Source organism: Chiloscyllium plagiosum, unplaced genomic scaffold (genome assembly GCF_037043375.1).
Source record: "Chiloscyllium plagiosum isolate Xiang-an unplaced genomic scaffold, Cpla_swu_hap1 HiC_scaffold_48, whole genome shotgun sequence".
NCBI classification, from domain to species: Eukaryota; Metazoa; Chordata; class Chondrichthyes; order Orectolobiformes; family Hemiscylliidae; genus Chiloscyllium; species Chiloscyllium plagiosum.
The window spans coordinates 45,429,587-45,455,026 of NW_028270186.1; positions in this window are offsets into that span (position 1 = coordinate 45,429,587).

The following is a 25,440-nucleotide window of genomic DNA, read 5'->3' on the forward strand; positions in this document are numbered from 1 at the left end:
CACTGATTGAATGAATTACAAACATAAGAATAGATAAATCCCTTAGGCCAGATAGGGTTACCCTCGGTTACTCCAGGAAGTGACGGGAGAGATTGGCGTGCCTTTGGCGATGATCTTTGCGTCCTCACTGTCCACTGGAGCAGTGCCAGCCAGATGTTTGGAGGGTGACAAATGTTATTCCCTTGTTCGGGAAAGGCAATAGGGATAACTCTCGGAATGACCGAACAGTGAGTCTTACATCAGTGGTGGGCAAAGTATTGCAGACGTTTCTGAGAGACAGTATTTACAATTACTTAGTAAACAATAGTTTGATTACAGATAGTCCGCATGGCTTTGTGAGGAGCAGGTCATCCGTCAGAAAGCTTATTGAATTCTTTGAAGATGTAAAAAACATATTGATTACGGTAGACCAGTAGATGTGGTCAACAAGAATTTTAGCAAGGCATTCCCCATTGTAGGCTCATTCAGAAGGTACGGAAGCATGGGGAGCAGAGAAATTTGGCTCTGTGGATACGGGTGTGGCTGGCCCACAGAAGTCAGAAGATGGTAGCAGATGGAAAGTATTCAGCCTGGAGCTCAGTGACCAGTGGTGTTCCACAGGGATCGGCTCTGGGACTTGTGCTCTTTTTGATTTTTATAAATTACTTTGATGAGGAAGTGGACAAGTAGGTTCGTACGTTTGCCGATGACACGAAGGTTGGTCGGGTTGTGGATAGTGTGGAGGGCTATTGTAGGTTGCAACAGGATATTGACAGGATGCAGAGCTGGGCTGATAAGTGGCACCTAGAGTTCAACCTTAAAAAATGTGAAGCAATTTATTTTGGGAGGTTGCATTTGCATAAAGAATACAGGGTTAAAGGCAGGCAGTGTGGAGTGACAGAGGGAACTTGGGGTCATTGTCCATAGATCTCTCAAAGTTGCCACCCAAATTGATTTGGTTGTTCAGAAGGAATACGGTGTGTTGTCTTTCATTATGAGGGGGATTGAGTTTAAGAGCAGCGACGTTATTTCTTCGCTCTATAAAGCTGTGGTTCAACCATACTTGGAATATTATGTTCAGTTCTGGTTGCCTCATTATAGGAAACACGTGGAAGCCTCAGAGAGTGCGCAGAGGAGACTTAACAGGGTGCTGCCTGAACTGGAGGGTATGTCTTACAATGAAAGTTTGAGCAGCTCGGGCTTTCCTCCAGCGGTGGTAGTAGAGTCAGATACAATAGAGATATTTAAGAAGATTCCTGGATAGGCACACGGAAGTTAGTGCATTGAAGGTTGTGGAGGTTAGGCTGATCTTAGAGTAGGATAAAAGGCTGCCAAAACATTGAGAGCTGAAGTGCCTGCACTGTGCTGTACCGTTCCATGTTCCAAGTTTCACTCAGCTTGTGGATTCTCATCAGTTGTTGAATGTGTGAGGGAGTGAGGTGTGTGAGGTCAGGAAGGTGGGGAGGGGCATTAGACCAAGAGGTCCAGTTTTGATGTGCATTGTTACATTCACCTGAGTGTCAGCACAATATGTGTGGTTACCACGACCAGACAAAATCCACCAAGTTGAGTTATTAAAACGATTTTTGGCTTCCTGTTTGTTCCTGCCTTCTTCAGATGCATTCTGCTGGGTGACCTATGATTTAGTATCTGGGTATCCACAGGGATGTATAATTTTATTTTGATACTGTTGAATGTGAAGGTACATTTATTGGATATAGTTTCAGAGGGATCACTGTGAGACACAAGATGCTGCAATAGACTGTCAATTGTGAAGGTTTTCACCCAGTGTCTGGTCCAGGGTGCAGATGTATGGAGTCTGGGGGACATACCAGATGTCATCACCATAAGTAACGTGTGCGATGTGATTCTGACACTCCATGTCCATACATCTGCTCCCTGGACCAGGCTCTGACTGAGGTTGAATTTAAGAGGCATGGTTCCTGGTCAGTCATTGGTATCTAATTTAGACAGCATTTATACCTACACTGAGAGCAGTGATAGCCTCTTGGCTAGTTTCCTCCTGCTCAAGGTGGATTCCAAATGATTCTCTGTGAGGGAATGTTTGAATGACTGCCCTGACCCAAGTTGGAAACTCTCTTCACAGATTCTGGGCCAGGCCAGTGTCTCTCTGAGTGCTACATGCAGCTGTGAGGTCCAGTAACACTGTACACGAATTCACCCTTTTGGAATCCACATTTAATGACGGTCATGATGCAAAGTGATGGGTTTACTGACCTGCACAATAATCAGGAGTTTGCCATGTTTGTGAATTGTGCAATAATAAGGTATGAAATAAAATTATTCAACTGAACAATATCTGCATCATCTCTGAAAACAATAAAATTGATTCTATGTTGATGGAATTAAAATATAAACACCGAATGACCTTTTATTATCCAAAAGTAAAGAATGCACATTTTGTTTTGTATCGAAAAAAAACATGTTGCCTGACTATGCTGGTGATCACAATTACACATTGAATCTCAGTATTCAAATGCCTATATTGTCGCGCTATCATTTGCAAAATAGTTGACATCTGACAGATTGAATATTCAGAGTGAGCATTTGATTGAACAATCAAATAGAAATATAACATTTAAATATAATCAATCGATTTAATTTCTCACCTGAAATGTGTCAGCTTCAGTTATTTGCCAACAATTCTATTAGTTTTAAAACAATGATGGAAAAGGATAGACTAGATCTAAACGTTGAAGTTCTAAATTGGAGGAAGGTCAATTTTGACGGTATTAGGCAAAATCTTTCAAAAGCTGTTGGCGGCAAATGATCGCAGGTAAGCAGACGGCTAGAAAATGGGAAGCCTTCAGAAATTAGATAGCCGGAGTCCAGAGACAGTATATTCTTGTTAGGGTAAAAGGAAAGTCTGGTAGGTATAGAGAGTGCTGAATGACTAAAGACATTGAGGGGCTGGTTAAGAATAAGAAGGATATGACAGGTACAAACAGGATAGATCGAGTGAATCCTTAGAAGAGTATAAAGGCAGGAGGAGTATTCTAAATAGGGAAATCAGAAAGGCAAAAAAGGGACCTGAGATAGCTTTGGCAAATAGAGTTAAGAAGAATCCAAAGGATTTTACAAATACATTGAGAACACAAGGGTAAACAGGGAGAGAAAAGAGCCATCAAAGATCAGCAAGGTGGCCTTTGTGTGGAGCCGCAGGAGATGGGAGAGATACTAAACGAGCATTTTGTATCAGTGTATACTCAGGAAAAGGAGATGGGAGATGCAGATATATGGATAAATAGATGGTGATATCATGAAAAATGTCCATATTACAGAGGAAGAAGTGCTGGATGTCTTGAAAAACATGAAGATGCAAAAATCCCCAGGACCTGATCGATCAGTTTAAACTTGAAAGTGTTCAGAAAAAGATTTACGTGCACGTTGCCAAGGTTGGAGGGTTTGAGCTATAGCTGGAGGTTGAACAGGCTGGGGCTGTTTTCCCTGGAACGCTGGAGATTGAGGGATGACCTTATAGAGGTTTAAATAATCATGAGAGACATGGATAGGGTAAATATACAAGGTCTTTTCCCTGGGGTGGGGAGTCCAGAACTAGAGGGCATAGGTTTCGGTTAGGAAGGGAAAAATGTAAAAGAGATGTAAGGGGCATTTTGTTTTCACTCAGAGGGTTGTACGTGCGTGGAGTGAACTGCCAGAGGAAGTGGTGGTGGTTAGTCCAATTGCAACATTCAGATGGCGTCTGGATGGGTATATGAATAGAAAGTGTTGAGATGGATATGGGCTGAGTGCTAGCAGGTGCGACTAGATTGGGTTGGGATATCTGATCGGCATGGACAAGTTGGACCGAAGGGTCTGTTTCCATGCTGTACATCGCTTTGACCCTGTGACTGTAATTTAGAAATGACAATAATTTGACATGCACTATCAAATAAATAAATCGTTTACATTATTAAATTGTAGCATACAATAAGTTGAAAACTTGCTATTTTTAGAATGACTGATAAAGAACAAAGAACATTTCAACACAGGAACAGATCCTTCGGCCCTCCTAACCTGTGCTGATCCAGATCCTCCTATTTTCTAAACCTGCCACCTATTTTCTAAGGGTCTGTATCCCTCTGCTCCCTGCTCATTCATGTTTCTGTCTAAGTACATCTTAGATAACGCTATCGTTCCTGCCCCTACCACCTCTGCTGGCCACAAGTTCCAGGCTGCATCTGCCCTATGTGTAAAGAACATCCCACATATATCTGCCCTAAACCTTTTCCCTCTTACTTTGAACTCATGACCCCGAGTAATTGAGTTCCACAATCTGGGGAAAAATCTTCTTGCTATTCACCCTGTGTATATCTGTCTTGATTTTGTAGACCTCAACCTTCGACTTTGTAATGAAAATAGTCCTAATCTACTCAATCTTTCTTCATAACCAGCACCGTCCAACCCAGGCAGCATCCTGGTGAACCTACTCTGTACCCTATTCAAAGCATCCACATCCTTTTGTTAATGTGTTGACCCGAACTATATGCAGTATTCCAAATGTGGCCAAACCAAAGTCCTATGCAACTGTAACATGACCTGCCAGCGCTTGTATTCAACACCTGATCCAATGAAGGAAAGCATGGCATATGCTGCTTTGACTCTTTACTGACCTGTGTTGACACCTTCAGGAAACAATGGACCCAAACACTCAGATCTCGCTGTAAGTCAATTTTCCCCAGGACTTTTCTGTTTACTATGCTGTTAACTCTTGAACTGGTTCTTTCAAAATGCATCACCTCGCATTTTCACAGATTGAACTCCATCTGCCACTTCTGTGCCCATCTCTCCAATCTATCCATGTTCTGCTGTATTAGCTGACAGTCCCCTTCACTATCTGCTACTCCAACAATCTTAGTGTCACCTGCAAACTTGCTCATCAGGAAACTGATACCTTCTTCCAAATCATTGATATATATATCATAAACAACAGTGGTCCCAGCACAGATTGCTGTTGCTGGCATAGGTCTCCATTTTGAGAAATCCCCTTCCACTATTACTCTCTGTCTCCTGTTGCCCAGCCAGTTCTCTATCCATCTAGATAGAACACCCTGGACCCCATGTGACTTCACCTTCTCCATCAACCGACCATGGGGAACCTAATAAAATGCCTTCCTCAAGTCCCTCAGTATCTTCTCCAGCAGCTTCCCTCCCACTGATGTCAGGTTCGCCGGTCTACAATTACCTGGATTATCCCCGCTATCCTTCTTAAACTAGGGGACAATATTAGCAATTCTTCAGTCCTCCGGGACCTCACCCATGTTCAATCATCTTGCAAAGATATATGTTAAAGCCCCAGTTATTTCCACACTCACATCCCTCAGTAACCTGTGGTTGATCCCATCCGGACTTGGGGTTTGTCTACCTTAATACCTTTTAGAGTATTCAAAACTTCCTCCCTCTTTATGTCGACTTGAACCAGAGTACTCCGAGATCTATCCCTAACCTCAACATCTGTCAAGTCCCTTTCCTTGGTGAATACAGATGCAAAGTATTCGCTAAGAATCTCACCCATTTTCTCTGACTCCATGCATAACTTTCTTCCTTTGTCCTTGTGTGGGCCAAACATTTCTCTAGTTACCCTCGCTCCTTATATATGAAAAGAAGTCTTTGGGATTTTCCTCAACCCTGTTTGCTATCAATATCTCATGACTACTTTTAGCCCTCTTAAATCGTCGATATTTACTGTGAAATGTAACTAGTGAAAAGAAAATAAACATTTGTTCGTGCGAGTGGGAACTCAGACCTTTGCAAAGTGTTTTGTGCCAAAAAAAATTGAAATCCGTCTCAGTTCAAATAAAAAGCAAGAGAAGAAACCGCTTGAAAAGAGTAATTTTCAGCCACTGTCCCCCCAAAGTACTTCTGAGGTAGAAAAGAGTGAAGGTTTGTAACCAGGACACAACAGTAACTATGGGTGGTTTGAACATGCAAATTGGCTCAATTAATCAACTTCACAGTGATATCCTTGAATAAACATCCATAGAGTGTATGAGAGATTATTTCTGAGAGCAGAATGTCATGGAAACAACCAGAGAATGGGGCGGCACGGTAGTTCAGTGGTTAGCACAACACCAGGCCTCCAGGTTCGATTCCAGCCTCGGGGGACTGTCTGCGTGGGTTTCCTCCCACAGTCCAAAGATGTGCAGGTCAGGTGAATTGGCTATGCTAAATTGCTCATAGAGTTAGGTACATTACTCAGAGGGAAATGGGACTCGGTGGGTTACTCTTCGGAGGGTCGGTGTGGACCTGTTGGGCCGAAGGGCCTGTTTCCATACTGTAGGGCATCTCATCAAAGTTAGATTTGATATTATGTAAAAAGGAAGGATTGGTGGATGAGATTTGCCTTGGAATAACCACAACATGCTGGAGTTTCACATTCAGATTGAAAGAGTGAAGACTGAGTCATACATGAGAGTTTTAGTGTTAGGTAATGATAATTATACTGGCCTAAGGAAGCATTTGACTGTGGTGGTCTGGGGGGAGAAAAGAACAATCAAAGGCAGGACAGCTGAAGAAATTTGGCAAACAATTAGGGAGATACTAAAGACCGAAGAGGAATTGCATTTCGGAGAAAAATCATCCATATCTTGATAAGGAAATCAAGGATAACATGAAGGCAAATCCCAGTACATATCGTACTGCACATGTTAGTCACACTGTGGAGGATTGGGCAAGTCAGTGGCCTCGTGGTGTTATCACTGAATTCTGATGCGATAAACCCAGATAATGTTCGAGTGACCTGGGTTCAAGTTCTAAAGATTTTCTCTTGACTCTCAGGCTACGTCCTTGAGTCCTTTCTCTCCTAGCCGTGGAAGCATCTTCCCAACATCTACTCTGACAAGTCAACCAGTATTCTGTATGCTTCAATCAGATCCACCTTCATCCTTATAAACTCCAGCGAGTATAGACCCAGAGATCTCATATGTTAAGCTTTTCATCCCATTCTTATGAAGCCCCTCTGAACATGCTCTGGGCGGTACATCCTTACTGAGCTATGAGGCCGAAAACGGTACACAATACACCAAATGTGTTCTGACCAGAGTCTTATAGAGCCTCAGAAATCCATCGCTGCTGTAATATTCAAGTCTTCTCAAAATAAATGCCATCACTGTATTTGCCTTTCTGACCAGATTGACCACCTGAAATAATAATCTTACAATGGACAATAATAAATTTACCATGGAGTTACAAAAACGAACAATGATTAAAGCATGCTGCGAAGTAGAACCCAGCCTTGACCAAAGTCTATGTGCTCATCCACGTTCTGCAGAATCCAGACAGGCTGCAGCTACCCACAGATGGTTGCAAAGAAACCTGAAGCAACAGACCATGTAATACAAACCTGAAGTTGGACCTGAACGGGATAATGGAATGTCGCCCTAGGGCCATCAATGTGACAACACCTGGTTGAGTCTGATTGATCAATTTAATGTACCTGTTCATTTCATTGGCAGATCCTCCACACCCTCCCAAAAGGAGTGAAGACTTGGAAGGATAAGAATCACCGTAAAACCCCTCAGAGAGTGGTAACTCGAGAATAACCACTGAAAGAGAAGACACCTCCAAGACTATCAGGTGGTATCAGGTGGGGTGGTATGTGATCATCCAAAGTTAAGTTAAACCATAAGATAACTTGTAGTGTTTTACATTACGTTATAATACGTTTTATTGTTCTAATATTAATTGTGTTCAATAAACGAATATTATTGTTTGTAAGAGTTGACTCAGTTCTTTTGATGAATATAAGATTTCAAGCACATTGTGGGGCAGATACACCACCTTCCTAACTACTGACTCAACTTGCTCGATTACCTTGAGACAATCCTGGACTGGAACTCGCAACACTCTTTGTACTTCAGACTTCTGAATTTTCTCCCCAGGTATAAAATAGTCCATGCCTCTCTTCTTCCTACTAAAGTGCATCACCGCGCACCTTCCCAGGTTGTACTCCATCTGCCACTTCTTTGCCCACTCTCCTCCCCTGTTTAAACCTTTCTGCAGCCTCCCTGCCTCCTCAATGACACCTGTCCCACTACTTACCTTTGCATCATCTAAAAGTCTTACCGGGATGCCCTCAGTTCCGTCATCTAGATTGTTAATGTACAATGTAAAAAGTTTTGGTTCCCTTGCTGAACACTAGTTGACATCGGCTGCTATCCAGAGAAGAATCCTTTTATTCCCACTCTCTACTTTCTGCCAGATAGTCAAGTTTCTGTACACACTAGTACCTTGTATCTGACACCATGGGCTCTTATCTTACTCAGCACCCTCCTGTGAGGCACCTTGTCAACGTCCTTCTTGAAGTGCAGATAGATAACATCCATTAGCTCTCCTTGGTCTAACTTGCTTGTTACATCCTCAAACAATTCTAACAGATTCATTACCACGATCTCCCCTTGACGAAACCATACTGACCTCCCCATACTTTACCACGCACTGGCAACTATTCAGAAATTCCATCCTTCACAATGGATTCCAGGAACTTACCCACGACCGGGTTAGGCTAATCACTTTATAATTTTCTGTCTTTTGCCTTATTCACTTTTTATGCAGGGTATAAGCGAGATCCAAGATGGCGGCGACCCAGTAGGAATGAGTCTGCCCTGCTCTGCCCAAGACTCAGGCAAATTGGGGTACCCACCCTCACCTCACCTGTTAAATTATTTAAAATAGTTGTTACCCAGCAGCTTTGGCCATTCTACATCAGACTTTAGAATTTGACGCTTGAAAATGACCAAAGGCAAAGATTCTTGCAGTTCACAACAGGCAGGGGCCCCTGCCCACCCCTCACACCCACCCCCCAACCTGGCAGCAAGGCAGACGTCTGCAGCCACCGTGGGGGACTCACCCGCAGAGGCGAGCCTGATCTTGGAGCTCGTTACACTCCGAGAGAAGAATGATGAGTCCATTGAAGAGACCCAGTCCAGGTGGGAGTCAATCTCGGTCATATTGCAGAAACATGACGGAGAGATCGAGAAACTCGGGCAGCGCGTCGGAGATGCAGAGCAATGGACCACGGCTTCCGAAACCACTGCTGTGTTATCCATGGGTCAGGTCTGGACTCTGGAGCATCGAATCCCGACTTTAGAGGAACATATTGACGACCTCGAAAATCGAGGTCATTGGAAAAAATATTCGGTTACTCGGCCTTCCCGAACGGGAGGAGGAAGCCCAGTGTTTTGCTTTCCTGAAGCAATGGATCCCACAGCTGCTGAAAGTGGAGTCGGAGCTGGGCCGGGTGCGGGTTGAACGGGAACAACGGGTTGCTGTGCGCCGGCCCAGGTCGGACCACCCCCCCCCCCCCCCCCCGCCCAGTCCTAGTTCAACTTCAACATTACAGGGAAAAACAGATGCTGCTCGAGTCCAAGAGAGTGTTGCGGAAGGATCCCACTGTCATGATATACACGGGTTCCAGGATAATGTCGTCCGAAAGAGGAAGACATTTGATGAGGCGAAGATGGGGGGGGGGGGGGGGGGTGTTAGCTCCCACTATTTTAACCTCTGTCTTATAAGATATTGGAATTTATTTACGCTAGTTTGTAATGCCTGGACCGAGGGCATGGTTCTGGCTGGGAGATGTTATGGCGGGATTATTGGAAGCTAGTAGTGCCCCTTGTGAACAAGGGGGAAAGTCTCATTTTAAATATGTTTTATGCTATTTGTTTTTAGGAGTAGTTCTCAGTTGTTTTGATTTCGCTGTTTAAAGAGTGTTTTTACGTGTGAATCGTTTTTGGGTTTTAGTCAATGTCTTTTGGTTGGATTCTTCCTCCTGGCGGGTCTCGGGCTTGTTTGGACGATCATGGCTAGCCATTCGTTTAGGTGGTGCACAGGGAATGTCAAAGACAGCCACTCACCAATCAAAAGGAAAAGATATTATCAAGTCTTAAAAAAGAAAGGGTGGATGCAGCCTTTCTACAGGAGACACATTTACTTGATAAGGAGAATTCGAGGCTGAAATAGGATGGATTTGGACAGGCGTTCTTGTCATCTTTGAGCACAAAAAGTAGGGGAGTAGCCATTCTTATCCAGACGAATCTTCCCTTCCAAATGCTAATCCAATAAAAGATGAGTCTGGATGGTATACAGTAATTAAAACCCTAATATATGGAAAGGAATATGGGAGTTTGAATCTCTATTGCCCCCTGGCGCACGCTTTTAAATTTGTGATGGAAGCGTTCTCCAAGTTGATGGCTCTCTGGGTGCACCACACAATTATATGGGGAGATTGTAATTGTACCATCAACCTAGGGCTGGACAGAATACCTAAGATCTCTGCGGACACATCTTTGAGATCTCGGCATTTGGCGGATCTGAGTAGGGATTTGGGACTGGTAGATGTGTGGAGGTGTCTTCACCCTGAGGGTAAAGACTTTACTTTTTATTCTAATCCACACAAGTGCCATACTAGAATTGATATGCATCTGTCTCCTCGACACTTTTGAACTAACTCAATATTGTTTTGTAAAGTATGTATTACAACTATTTCCGACCATGCTGCAGTATATATAGAGGTTAAGACTAGTGATGATGAGATAGCTTCCCGACATTGGTGTATGGACCCTTTCCTATTGAAGGATGGTAAGTTCATAAAATAGTTCTGGCAGGAATTTAAAACCTTTTGGGATATCAACTCCAACACGGCCAGTAACCCTTCGGTGATTTGGGAGACTGCTAAGGCATATGTGTGAGGCTTGGTTATCTCATATTCTGTGACCCGGAAAAGACAAAAGGGAGAACAACAGGGTTTGCTCGAGGCTCGCTTGAAGGCGGGTGATACAGCGTATGTGGATACACCCCCCATTACTAAACTACAGCGGATCACAGCCCTTAGAGCAACTTTGAATCCCACACTTACTCAAAAAGCAAAGAGGGAGCTATTACTTGCGAAGCAGAGATTATTTGAATACGGTGACAAGCCTGGCAGGTATCTTGCCAGAAAGTAAAAGGCTTCCCAAGCCATTACATCTTTCGAAAGAGTGCTGGTACCTGACGTGATCGTAAAACGATCAATGCAGACTTTAGAAAGTTCTATTTCGAATTGTATAGGTCACAGGGCTGTGAGGATAGGACAAGGAAGAGAGAGTATTTGTATTTTAAAAAAATCTTGCCCTCCCGGGCCTAACCTGGTAGCAGGTGTTGTTCTTGAATGCTCCCCTAGCAACCCAGGAAATACAGGAGGCAGTGAGGCAGCTCCAGAGTTGCAAAGCGCCCGGACCAGATGGATTCCAGGCTGAGTTCTATAAAGAATTGATTGGGGAATTAGTCGGGTCACTTATAAATATGTATAATTATTCACATAGTCAGGGCTGCGTCTCGGTTTCTCTGAGAGAAGCAAATGTTTGTCTCATTCTTAACAAGGAAAAGGCCCCAGATGACTGCTCTTCACATAGACCTATATCCTTGTTGAATGTGGATTTTAAAATTCTCTCAAAAGTGTTGTCATTAAGACTGGAGAGGGTTTTGCCATTCATTATTAAAGAAGGCCAGATGGGGGTTATAAAGGGTCGCAGATCAACTAATAACGTTAGAAGAGTCTTAAATATGGTACAAACCTGCCAGCGATACCGGGATTAGTTGTCTCCCGAGAGGCAGAGAAGTCATTCGATTGGGTAGAATGGCCATATCTCGTTCATATGCTGGAGGTACAAATTGAGCTCTCTATTGTCCTACGTAGCTGAATGGGTCTCTTTTGACCCACAATAATTCTGGTTAGATATTGAGACCTCCTAAGCAAAATATCTCCTCATCAATCTACTATTTACGGACAAGGTGAGAGTTATTACGGATCATTGTACAAATCCTACTGTATTAAATACAATCAAAGCCTGGACGATAATGCGACAGGATGAGGGTAACCTACAAAAATCCTCCCCCTATACACCTATAGTGCGAATGTTGGGATTCCAGCCAGGGCTGAGTGATGCTGTATTCAGATCCTGGGAGTCCAGAGGTATCTCCTGTTTGGGAAACCTGTTCGATGGGGAGGGCATGATGTCCTTTAAACAGCTGCGTCAGAAGTTTGGGCTGCATAGCAAAGATGTTTTTCGATATTTTCGAAAAGGAGACTTTATACAAAAGAAGACTATGTTGATAATTGATCCTTATAAATCGGATAGGGAAAGGAGAGTGCTTCGGCCGATGGGTCCGCCCATGGTCAGTACTCTCTATCACAAACTATTTAATAAGGTATCAAATGACATGGAACGGTTATATAAAACCTAGAGTCAAGAATTGGGGATGGAAATCTGCTTAGAGATGTGGGAGGACGTCCTGGAAAAAGTCAGGAAGATGTCTATCTGAAACAGAACTCAGGCTATCCAATTGAAGATACTTCATTGGGCTCACATGACACCTGAGTGACTTGCAAAGTTCAAGGCAGGCGCATCTCCAATGTGTCCTACATGCAAAACAGAAGTTAGTACTCTCACGCATTGTCTGAGGACATGCAGTAAGATCCGCATGTATTCGGACAGAGTAGCGAATGCCTTAGCAAAGATTTTTGGTACTGAGATTGGTTGGGACCCAGTGCCTCTAATTTTGGGCTCCCCAAATTTCCCTTCTTTGGATGTATACGGGAGGAAATTATTTATTATCCTTTTCTTTTGTCCGGGCAAAAACATTTTAATGAATTGGATATTCGAAGGTCCCCCAGGACTTTCAAATTGGCACAGGATAGTCATGGAATATATCCCACTTGACATCCTTATGAATATGGTGAACCAAAAGACGGAATTATTTTATAGAAGATGGCAGATCTTTTTGAACTACATTGGCACAGATATATCAGCCACATTGTTCAGTGCCTTTGCTTAGCCGTGGGGATAGTTCTAGCTGGTTCGGGGGCTCCTGGGACGAGGAATCCTGTATCGATACGAGTTCTGTTATGACTTAATATAATTTTAAAAACATATGTATCTAGTTATTTATTTACTTATTTATTTTCTTTTCTCCTTTTGTTTAGTTTTAGTAATTTAGGATATCCTATTTTATGGTTTGCTAGCTTGGAGAATAGATTAGTAGTTTGTTTTTAAATTCTCTATTGGGGTTGTTATTATATTGTAAAGCAGAATACACTAGTTTGTACTATTTTTTGTAATTTTGTAAAAAAAAAATGCAAAAATCTTCTTTTCATTAAAAACAAACAGGGTGTCACGTTCGTAATTTTCTCGTCTTCTGGGACCCTCCCTGATTCCAAAGATTTCTGGAATATCACCATTAATGTCTCCATCCAGGTTATTTATCCATTTAGTTTTTCGAGCAACTTCTCCTAATCAGCTCTGCCTCCTCACTCTCTTGAATTTTTCGGATATCATTCATGTCTTCCGCCGTGAAATCAGACGTGAAATAATTATTCAATTTCTCATCTATTATTTGTTCCACACTACTATCACTCCAGTGTCCCAATATCCACTTCTGCTTCCCGTTTTTGCCGTGAATATATCTAAAGAGGCTCTTACAGTCATCATTTCTATCACTGGATAGCTTAACTTCATATTTAATCTTCCCCCTCGTTATTTCTTATTTTGTTGCCCTCTGTTCCTCTTTGTACGCTTCCCAATCCTCTGGTTTCCCATTGTTATTTGCCATGCTAACTGCTTTCTCTTTTGTTTTTACCCTATCCATGCTTTCCCAGTCATCCATGGATGTCTCATCATCCCTGTACAATGCATCTATTACCTCGTGATGAATCTCTGCTGTGACTCCTAAATTGCTCCGAAAAACTCTCGCCATTACTCTTTCACTGTCTTTCCTGCTCGGCTCCTCTCCCAGTCAATTCTCCCCAACGCCTCCCTCATGTCTTTGTAGGTGCCTTTATTCAGCTGTAATATTAACTCCGATTCTACTTTCTCCGTCTCAAATTGAAGTTTAGGTTCAATCATATTAGGATCACCGCCTCCGAAGGGTTCCTTCACCTTAACCCTTCTTCTCACGTCTGACTCACTGCGCAACACTAAATCCAGTATTGCCCGTTCCCTTGTTGCTTGCACATAAGCTGCTCCAAAAAAAATCTTGTAGACATTCCACAAATTCCTTTCCTTGCAAACCACTACCAGTCTGATTTTCCCAATCCACCTGCATATTGAAATCCCCCCACTCACTGTAACTTTGCATTTCCTACATATATTTTCTATCTCATGGTCTATCATGTGCTCCAGCTCCTGACTATGATTCAAAGGCCTGTACATTACTCCAACTATGGTTTTACACATTTGTGGTTCCTCAATTCTACCCACACACATTCCACACCATCTGACCCTACATTGAGTAATTGGGAACTGAGTGATAGGAATGCAACACACTTCAGCTTTGTCTCAAATTTATAGTTTAGACATGGAGTAAAAATATTTCATTGTGTTTCACAGTGTGTTTCTTTGGCCAAATATTCTGTCTGTATTAAGGAAGAGTACAAAATGTTGAAACTGTTGGAGAAGGAAGATATAAAGAGGACATGAGTCTATAAAGAGACATAGTTTGGGTCAAGTGAACAGGCAAATATTGGTGTGTGGAACATATTAGGAAAAATGTGTCTGTGCTCAAAGATATTAGCGGGTTGAATGGAAACGTAGTGTATTCTTTCACTGGAGAGATTGGTTTTAGGCACAGAGGAACCAGGCACCTGGGTTACAAAATAAGAACTTTACGTGTACATCAAACTTTTAGGGAGCTAAGATAAATGTTGAAACTTTCTGAAACAGAAAACATTTAAAAGTAGGGGCGATTTTCTACAGATCTACACGGTAATGGTGTTAGCACATCAAGAGAGCGATGACCACAATGATATGAAATGCAATCCATAGAAGATTCACTCAGCTGCATATATCTCTGGAGGAAATCTTGAATTGACTGGCCCTGGACCTGCTGGGCATTAGGCGAACAGCATGTGATATTGTTTAACCCCAGAATATTCCATTTAGTCTTTCAAGTTGAATTCTGAAACAATGTTTCAGCTTGTATGAGAGATTGCCATGATTGGATGGATTATAAAACTGAAGAATGTCTCTGTTAAGAAGTTGGTGATTTGGTGTAATCATCTCGTTGTGTTGTGCCTTTGTGGAATTCTCTTCCCAGATAGCGTTGGAGAATAAGACATTGAATATTCCTAAAGCAGAGGCAGGCAGATTATTGACTAAGAATGACGCACTAACATTGTAAGGACAAAGGAGGATTGTGTGATTGAGGTCACAATCAGATCATCCACGACCTTATCGCATAACGGAGCTGTTTTGATTCCTTACACCTGATGCTAGTTTCTACATTTCTGTTGGCTTCAGATATTGAAAAAAAATGACACGTTTCTCATGAACATGAAGACTTTTCCTTTCAGATTATTGGGCACAGTTTTCCATACGTGACTTTTAAACAGCACTGCAAAGCACTCAGGAAAGATTCATGATGTTGTAGCGAAGTCAGGAGCACAGGACAAAGGGAAAGCCTCGCTTGAAACTGCTTTAGAAATCAGATTGGGTCGAATGGATAACTTTAACAATGCAGATTCCTTTCAGTTGTTCTTGTGAGGTGTGTTTCATTCCCAAGGCCAGCATTCTGTTGCCTGTATTTAATTTCTGATCAGAATATGGTGATAGACCCCAGGGGTTCTTGTGGTGCAGGAATACTAACTGGTATGTGACAAAGAGAGAAACGGGGTTCTTAACAATTTGATAGTGAGGATCCTGTGTACCCTTAGAGATTGTATTCCTCACTATTTGATGCTCACAAGCTATGGAAATAGTGAGACCACATTCTCTGTTTCCAACAATTAAAGTGACAGTCATACAGCATACAAACCGACCCTTCAGCCCAATGCAATTACATCAGCCAGAAACCACCAAACTACCTTATTTCCAGTTACCTGAAGGTCTATAGCCTACGATTCCCCGGCTTTTTGCGTTTCAATGCTGTGTTACCGTGTATCTGTGACCTGAGCTTTTATTCTTTCAATTTATGCACGAAATTGTTTCACAGAAATAGATCACACAACTTTAGTGACAGTGACAAACTCGTTGGATCAATAAGATGTCCTCATTGTTTAATAATTATTAGAAAATAAAATTTTCTTTTTAGTTCAACCCTGTCAAGTGTGAGGTTGTCCATTTTGGAAGGACAAATAAGAATGCGGAATACAGGGTTAACGGTAGGGTTCTTAGTAAAGTGGAGGAGCAGACGGAACTTGGGGTCTATGTTCATAGCTCTTTGAAAGTTGCCACTCAGGTGGGTAGAGCTTGTAAGAAGGCCTATGGTGTATTAGCGTTCATTAGCAGAGGGATTGAATTCAAGAGTCGTGAGGTGAGGTTGCAGCTGTACAAACCTTGGTAAGGCCACATTTGAAGTACTGTGTGCAGTTCTGGTCGCCTCATTTTAGGAAAGATGTGGAAGCTTTGGAGAGGGTGCTGAGGAGATTTACCAGGATGTTGCCTGGAATGGAAAATAGGTCAGACGAGGATAGGTTGAGAGTGCTAGGCCTTTTCTCATTGGAACTGCGAAGGATGAGGGGTGACTTGATAGGGGTTTATAAGATGGTCAGGGGAATAGATAGAGTAGACAGTCAGAGACTTTTTTCCCCGGGTACAACAGAGTGTTATAAGGGGACATAAATTTAAGGTGAAGAGTGGAAGGTATGGGGGGATGTCAGGGGTAGGTTCTTTACCCAGAGAGTGGTGGGGGCATGGAATGCGCTGCCTGTGGGAGTGGCAGAGCCAGAATCATTGGTGACCTTTAAGCGGCAATTGGATAGGTACATGGATGGGTGCTCAAGCTCGGACAAATGTTCGGCACAACATCGTGGGCCGAAGGGCCTGTTCTGTGTGTGCTGTATTGTTCTATGTTCTATGTTCATTTGTGATTTTAATGGAGCTCGACCAGCATTAATTGCCGTTGAGACGTTCCAGTCCAGTTGGTGTTGGTCCATTCAAGTGGCTGTTGAGAAAGAGTGCCAGCTGTGCATCTTATGTACCGGTTTAACTAGGAGTAAATATTACTGCTGATGAATGGAGTGTTACACAAGTCGCTCGTAGGAAACAAACTCTTTGTCAATGCGAATATATGAGAAGGGATGTATTATTCTTCAGAGAAATAACAACCTTACACGAAAAGTCTATATAATAATGAAGCAAAGTCTGTTTCTATGTTATTGGTGTCCTTAAAATAATGGTGTCAAACAGTTGAAATAATGGCGATGCTGTTGTTGGACGATTCTTGTGCTGAGCATGTGAATTAACATGGATGTTTTAAGAGATGGGCTGTCCTAGATTGAGTAAGTACTGAAACTCCATGGGATGATGCTAGTTTGTAATCTCGCCACTTACTGACCACAGTTCGATGGAACAAACCAACAAGTCTCATTTGTTGCTGCTTCAGGATATATCAGAGCTTTCATGGCTGCCACCACATGAAATCTTGTATGAAAGACAAGACCCATCGAGTCTGCACCATCCAATGCTGACACAAGTGCTTTATAAAGTTTGTGAGGTTTCCTTTCTTATCCACCCCCTCCGGCAATGCATCCTAGACACAAACCATCGTCTGGGTTCAAAACAGATTCCACAAATCCTCTCTTCATGTCTTGTCTTTCATTTTAAACGTGATCCTCCTTGTTTTTGACCCTTTGACTAAAGGGAACAGCTGCTGTCTGTTCACTCTGATCATACCTCCCATGCTCTTATACACCTCTGTCAGGTTCAGTTTCCTCCCACAATGTACACAGGTTCAGTAGATAGACTATGCTAAATTACCCATCATGTGCAGCTATGTTTGTTAGCTATGGGAGACGCAGCGACAGGGTAGGAGTCGGGTTAGCCATGGGATATGCAAGAATAGGATATGAGGTGGGTCTGGGTGCAGTGCTCTGCAGAGGGTCAGTGTGGACTCGATGGGCCAATGTCCCATACAATAACAAAAATAAAGGTTAAATCAAACAAAGAAAGATACTTAGGTTCTGAATAGAAAGGAAACAGAGTGCTGGGGAAACAGAGTAGTTTTGGCAGCCTCTGTCGAGAGAAAAACATAGTTAGTATTTTGAGTCCACTCACCATGCATCAGTCATGAAAGCAGCTGGGAAATAGTGTAATATTATTGTAGATGCATTGTGTTGAATATATGGAGAAATAGAGACATCGAAAAATATAAACAAAGGGACTGTGGATAATAAGCTGGTATGGAAATAAATTGGGAGATCATTTTCATTTATTTTTTACCTTTTCCGATATTCCTGAGTATCATGCCCATATAGATATATATATCCAAGTCCCTGTTTCAAGGGAGTTCTATCCCCTCTATCCCTCCATCCTGGGTGTGGTCATCTTCTTTTCTTCATTGATGGGCCATGGGTGTTGGCTGGGCCAGCATTTATTTCTCTTTCCGAGTTGATTTGAGAAAGTGCTGGGGAATTGCATCTCTGAACCACTGCACTTCTACGTGCTGTAGACTGGCCGTGCTCAGGTCTGTCTGGTTTCACTTCTTTGAGACCTTGAAGTGTATAACTGAATATCAGACTTGACCATTGCAAAGAGCATTTGAGAGTCTACCACTGCTGATGGTCTGGAATCACATGTACATCAGACCAGTGAAGATAGCAAATTTCCTTCCCTGAAGGACACTAGTGAGCCAGATGTTCTTAGTTTTTACACCCATCAATATTTCATTAGATTGTTAATTCCAAATATTTTATTGAATTCAAATTCCAGCGTCTGATATGGCGGGAATGATGGCCGGGTTTGGGTCATTACCTGGGAAAGGTATACCATTGGGAAATATTTGTGGAAATCTCAGAATTTATAGTCTAGAGAAAATACTGCTTGACCATCACCTCCCCAGCATCTCCACCATCAATAGAGTTGTTGCTGTTATCGTGACTGAGGTACAGAAAATTGTGCAGTGACATTGTCAACAATTTCCATGGAGAGAAGAACTATTCTTATTATTCAGGGACTGCACAGAAATGTAACAGTTTATCAACCAGGAATAGAGCAGAGGAGAAGCAGGCATTTTATACATTGAGTGGGTGCTCCATATATGTAAGTATTGACCTGCTCCTGACATTAGAAAGTCAGTGTTGGTTCTCTGGATGGTTTTCCTGGATTTGTGTTGTCAGCTGCTGCATGCATTCAGGGAGACCAGAGAACCTGGTGTTCCTACTCTGTGCAAGGTATGGGGATAGATTTTACAGTGTATCTGGGTCTACAGAGACTGCATAGGGAGGACCAGAGCACTGCACTGTCCTTACTGAGATTTCCACAAATATTTCCCAATGGTAAATCTTTCCCAGGTGCAAATAGTGAAGCCAGTTAATTTCAACAATGAGGAGATCACAGAGCTGTGCAGTCTCACACTAGGGAGAGGACTGTACTCAAAATGTCCATCAAACATTTTGATTCTGGAACTTGCCAGGTATGGGGGACATATCCATTATGCCAGAGCCTCACGTACTCACGAGGTGACAGAAGCCATCTCTGTCCAGTCAGGTGAACATATTGGTTCTGTCCAATCAGAAGACGCAACAGAAAATCTTTTTGGAAGTACTAGAGAACAGGGTGACTGCGAAAGCGAGGAACTTCAGGAAATTTAGAATTAGTAATGTTGAAGTACTGGGAAAAACTCATTGTATTGAAGGTTGGTAAGCTGCTGGAGCAGATGAGTGATGAATTTAGAGGGCTACAGAGATAGCGTTGGAGAATTGAGCTTGCTGGATAGCTTGCTTAATTATATGAGGGTGGTCAAAGCTCTATAGATTCTGTAAAGGATCCTGCTTACTAGAAAGCAGCTATTATGACCACACATATTTACAAGAGGACGGAGGGTGAAAACAGAAAACCAACGGGAGGATAGGTTTACGTCACTAGTGAGGAAGCTTTGAGCATTTTTTGTAATTAATCATAAATAGAACATTGGAGAACAATGATATGATTGAGCAGCGTCAACCTAGATCCAGAACAGGAAATCTATTGTTGAAAAACGTACTGGGGTTTATGGAGGATATTGGTTGTGACATCGACGAGTGAGAACGAGTGGGAACGGTGTATTTGGATTTTCAGAAGAAGGTTGACACGGTTGCACACAGGTGAGTGAAGAAAGTTACAGTCCTTGGGTAAGAGGGATATCCTACATGTATTGAGAATTGGATGATGGAGAGAACAGAGACTAGGGTCCTCCTTTGGACAGAAGTTCACGACTGATTGGGTATCACATGCATCCTTGGAACACCGCTATTTGTAACACAAAGAAGTGATTTGACTGTGAACAACACGTACAGTCCTTTTCATGTAATTATTAGAAGGTGAGAGGTTGGGAAGTGCTTTTGGCAATAAAGGACCTGGATGTCCTTGGTCATAAGTCACGAGCAGGTTCATGCAGGGCATCCATTAATCAGGACAAAAAATGAAATGGCAGCCTTCATTACAAAATGAATCATGTGTAGGAGTTGTGGAGTATTGTTGAGGCAGTATTTGGGCTATTGTGGACAGAAGTTCTCTCCTTTATAAATCAATAATCACTGGGATGATGGTAGCATGAAGAGAGCATGAAGGAAATGGATGTTTAATTTGTAGCACGGTGAGAGAATAAGAGTCTACTACATTGAAACTTGAAGATCATGGACGAACACACATTATTTTCATTTAAAGACATTGCTGGCATGAGAAATTGCATTTTCCCCATGATACGTGTTTCTGGGAACTTTATGTAGTTCTGTGGAGCTCCCATGTTGGTTGAGAGACTGCTTCAGGCTCTGACTGAAGTCTTACCACCTGAATCTGCAAATGGCATGTGGCCCTGCACTGAGCGTCACATTGTTCACAACTCTGTCAGCAGCGACAATGCCTTACTTCTGAAAGAGTTAGCCATTCACAATAGCTTCTGCCCTCCATAGAGAACACCAGTCTACCTTCTCAGAGATGAAAGATGCTTCCTTGAGACTTCACATGAAACATTTGTCTTCTCTCGTCACCATCAGCAAACCAAATTGATGTATCAGTTGTGTACAATTAGCAATGGAGCCAGGAGGAACAACATGGAGCGGTGTATCCATGCAGTCTCTTCTCTTCATTGATTTATCATGTGGGGGTGTCTATAACATCCTCCTATTTCTGTACAAGCGGCTTGAGGGGCTGAATGGCCGCCTCCTGGTGTCATTGGAGAAGCTCAAGGGCCTGATTGGGCAATCCCTGGTTCCTGTTTAACAGCTCAATGTGTTTGACTGGGCTCCTTCTCTTCCTGTGTAATAGGCAGGAGGGATTGAATAGGCTATCCCAATTCTTATCCAATAGTGTTGATGGACTGAATGAGCTTCTCACATTCCTGTGAAGCGAGCTTGAGGTGCTGAATGAGCTCTTCCCTTTACTGTAGTAATGCACAGTGTCCCGCAGTACTGTTACATGAATGTTACCGACTTTTTAACAGCACAAGCCTGAATGATGCCCGGGTCTTGCTGCACGTGTTCACAGGTGCTGAGGGAGGACACATAATTCTGAACATTGTGTGATCTCCATTGACCTTCCCCACTTCTGAGCTTATGATGGGGGGGAAAGACATTGAGGAGAAACTGAGGAAGATTGTGCTGTGAATCTCCCGCAGAGATGTCCCGGGGCTGAGGTGGTGGATGTCCAAGAACCACAGCCATCTTCTTTGTGCTGAATCACTCCAACCGGTGGGGAGATTCCTCCTAACATCCATTAAGTTACATTTTCTTCAGGTTCTTTGATTCAATCATCAGTCAAATACTGCCTTGTTATCAGGGCCATTCATTCTTTCCTGGTATTCATATATTTCGTTGACGTCAAAAGGCCACGCTGTATGTGTGCAGTGTGTTTCCTTCTCACAGAGGGGAGTGACCGTCGGCATGTCTCTATTCCAGAGAGGTAGGGTAGATAGATTACTGAGATACTTGAAAGACAGGGATGGACGGATGTTTGACACATCAGGCACTGCAGGAGCTGGGGCCGAGAGCAGATCAGCCATGACCCTATTAAAGGGAAAGGCGGGCTGTAGGAGCTGAATGATCTATCCTGCTTCTTTTGTTCTTGCATTCTGTTATTGGAAGTTTCATCGTTGTTATTTTTCTGGAAGTCCTGTGAAGGAATGTTGTAGTCAGAGAGACCAGAAGATTTTGTGATCACTATCTGGGTACAGTATGAGGGCATTATTCACTTTGAATCTAGGTCTATAACATGAACAATAAATAGAACCAGGAGAACTTCTGTAAAGAGAGAGGAGGGGACTGTTTCACAGTAACACCCACTCTTTTTACAAGAGCGTTTTCCAATCCACACCAGATCATGTCTGACTGTATTCAGGAGCTGAATGGTCACCTCGGTTTCTGTGCACCAGGTAGTAGGATTAAGTAGTCTCCAACTGCTCTTGAGTAGCAGATTGAGGGGCTGAATGGAATGGAGCAAAGTCGAACTGAGAAACAGGTGTGGGTCCCTGCCCCACCAGGAACTAAGATTGTGACTGATCAGATTGCGGTTCTAGTCCCACGTTCCCAACTGCAGATCATTATCTTTGAGTCACTTTCCCGTCAAATATTTAACGAACACATCTTTAAGTAAACGCAAACACACAGATACCACAAGCTTGTGGGGCAGAGAATTCCCACTCAAATGGCCTTTTGAGAATTCCTCCTTATCCCTGTTCCTACCAAGATTAGAGATTCATTGTTTCTGTTTCTAGTCCCAGTCCTCCAGAGGTCACGAGAAATTATCAGTGTAACTAAGTGTGATATTGTAAATGATATCCGTCTCAGACTGGGTCAGGTTCAACGTTAGGAACAAGCCAGATAGGTTTCCTCAATTTTTAAAAATATCTAATCTAAAACCAAAGCAACGTTACTCGAATTACGATGGATACACACAAAAGATATATAATTTTAACATCGACAATATGTACATCAACATTTATTTTGTATAAATCTGAGAAAGAGAAACATGCTCACAAAGACATACACACAGACACACACATCTGAAGGCAGAACAGAAAAAAAATGAAACTGCAGAATATTAGTTCGGAAGAGCTTTGTCCAAATAACAGTTAATTTCATGACAAAAGCAAAATTGAAACTGTTGCAATTGTGATTCTTCCTCTGAAGTTATTCTGCCTCACAGTAGCTGCTAGCTCTGGGCTCTCTCCTGGAATAGTTGGGTTTGGCTGAATTCCCTTTGCTGCAGTCAGTGGTAAGATCACATTGAATCCTCAGCAGTAACCCTCAAAAAGTGCTAAAGATGTCTGATTGGTTTTTAGCTCTCATATGTTGCAAGTACAAGTAGAGAAGTACAAGTAGAGATGGAGCAATGGCTGTTTATTTCTACGACAGATTGCATTTTCTCCCTTTCTGATCGGAAACATGCAATAATGTGACCCGAACATCAACCTGGTCTATATCAGGTCTGGTTGAGCATTTCCCTGATTGCATGACTCCATCCCTGTTATCTGCTCCATTTTGAAATGATTTGTAATTTATAATTTGAAGACATGTGTATATGTGTCTGCATAATTTTTGAACAATAAATTTATGTCTTCATAGTACTGTATTAAAATGAGTATGTTGTTTTCTAAAACAGAATCATTAGTTTTATTCTCTCATCCATTAGCTACGTCCCAATAAACTCTCCTCACGGGCTTATGTGGTTTAATACGAACATCTCTCATTCTCAAGCATGAAGAGGTCCGACCTTGTAGAGGCCATTAGGGGCTTAGAGGCGGGGTTATTTTCCAAGGCCGGAGGAGACAAAACCACAGGGTACAGATTTAAGGTGGGAAGGGCAAAATTGTAAAGATACCTGAAGGGTAACATTTTTATGCAGAGGGTAGTGTGTGCATGGAATGAGCTGGCAGCGAAAATGGTGGAGGCTGGTACAATAACAACATTTAAGAGACAATGAATGGTGTATGAATAAGAAGGGTTTATAGCACTATGGTCTAATGTTGGCAAATTGTACTACATCAGAATGGAATATCTCGTCGGTACAGATGAGCTGGACTGAAGGGTCTGTTTTCGTGCTGTATGAAACTATAATTCCATTTGGCCTTCATGCTAGCAAAGAGTAAAGTGAAACATCTGTAAAAAGCTTCTGAAACAATTGCATATTTTTCTTTCAGTTTAGGGTTTCATTACTACACACAATATATCCGATGTAGTCTCAGCATTGTCTTGTCCACATGCAGTAAAACATCCCGATGATTATACCCAATTACCTTTGCATGAAACAGCATCATTCGCTACACTTTCCTAATCACTTGCTGAATCTGCTGAGAGATGTGGCTTTATGTGGTTCATGTACCAGAACGTCCAAATGCCTCTGTACCAATGAGTCCATAGATGTTTCTCCATTTAAGTAGGTTACTGTTATTTTAGCTTTTCAACACAAGACTGGCTTCCCTTAACCCACATTATACTGTTTTCTGCCAAAGATTTGCTCACTAACGTCCCCTGTCTGTATCCCATTGCAGAGTCTCCATGTCCAGTTAAATGACTATCTTGGTGAATGAGCTAATTGAGCTCCAAGCCAATCAGTCCTCTCATCCAAGTCATTGGTGTAGATTGTAAATAATTGAAAATCTCACTCTGATCCCTGAGACACTCCACCAAGTTACAACTTTACAACCTGAAAATAATCATCCATCCCGAAAGTTTATTCCCAGATAGTTAACCGGGTTTCCCTTGTTGCTGGGCAGAAGGCTGGAAAGGTTGGATGACCTCATCTTACACTGTGTAATGTACTTAGCGGGCTGAATGACTTCAATCTATTCCTGCATAAATCCTTAGAGGGCAGAATGGTCTCCTCCTGTCTCATTATAATTATGCTGACTGGCTGAATGAGATCTTTCTTTACCCCTGTAAGATTACGGAGCGCTTGAGAGATCAACAGATGGGTTACAAGCAACAGCTGGCCATTCAGCCCCTCGCACCTGCTGCACCATTCAGAATGTGCATTGTTGATGTGATTGTAAGTAAACATCCCCTTCCTGTCTGTTCCGAATAAACATGGATTATCTTGTTCATCAAAGGTCTATGGAACTCAGCCTTGAGTTTTTTCAGTAACCCAGTCTTCACTGCTCCTTGGGCACGAGAACACTACAGATCACACAACCCGAAAGAGAAACAAACATCCCTGTCTCAGTCAGAAATGGGAATGCCCTTATTCTAAAAATGTGTTCCCCTCAAACCAATCACCATTCTTTTGATATATAAGGAGTCGACAATGAGAAACAGATATCAACCACTCAGCCCATCAAAATTGGCCACACTCCCATTAAATCTCCTAAATCAAATACTTAGCCAATTCAGCCTCCACTGGCCTCGTGGAAAGACAATCCCAGGTACCACAAGATCAAATGAGCAATGAACCCTGCAGCATAATTAGACCATTCAGCTCATCTTGTCTTCCATGGCATTTGATCACGGCTAAAATATTTCTGAATCCCATTCTCCTGCCTTCTCCGACTGACCCTTGA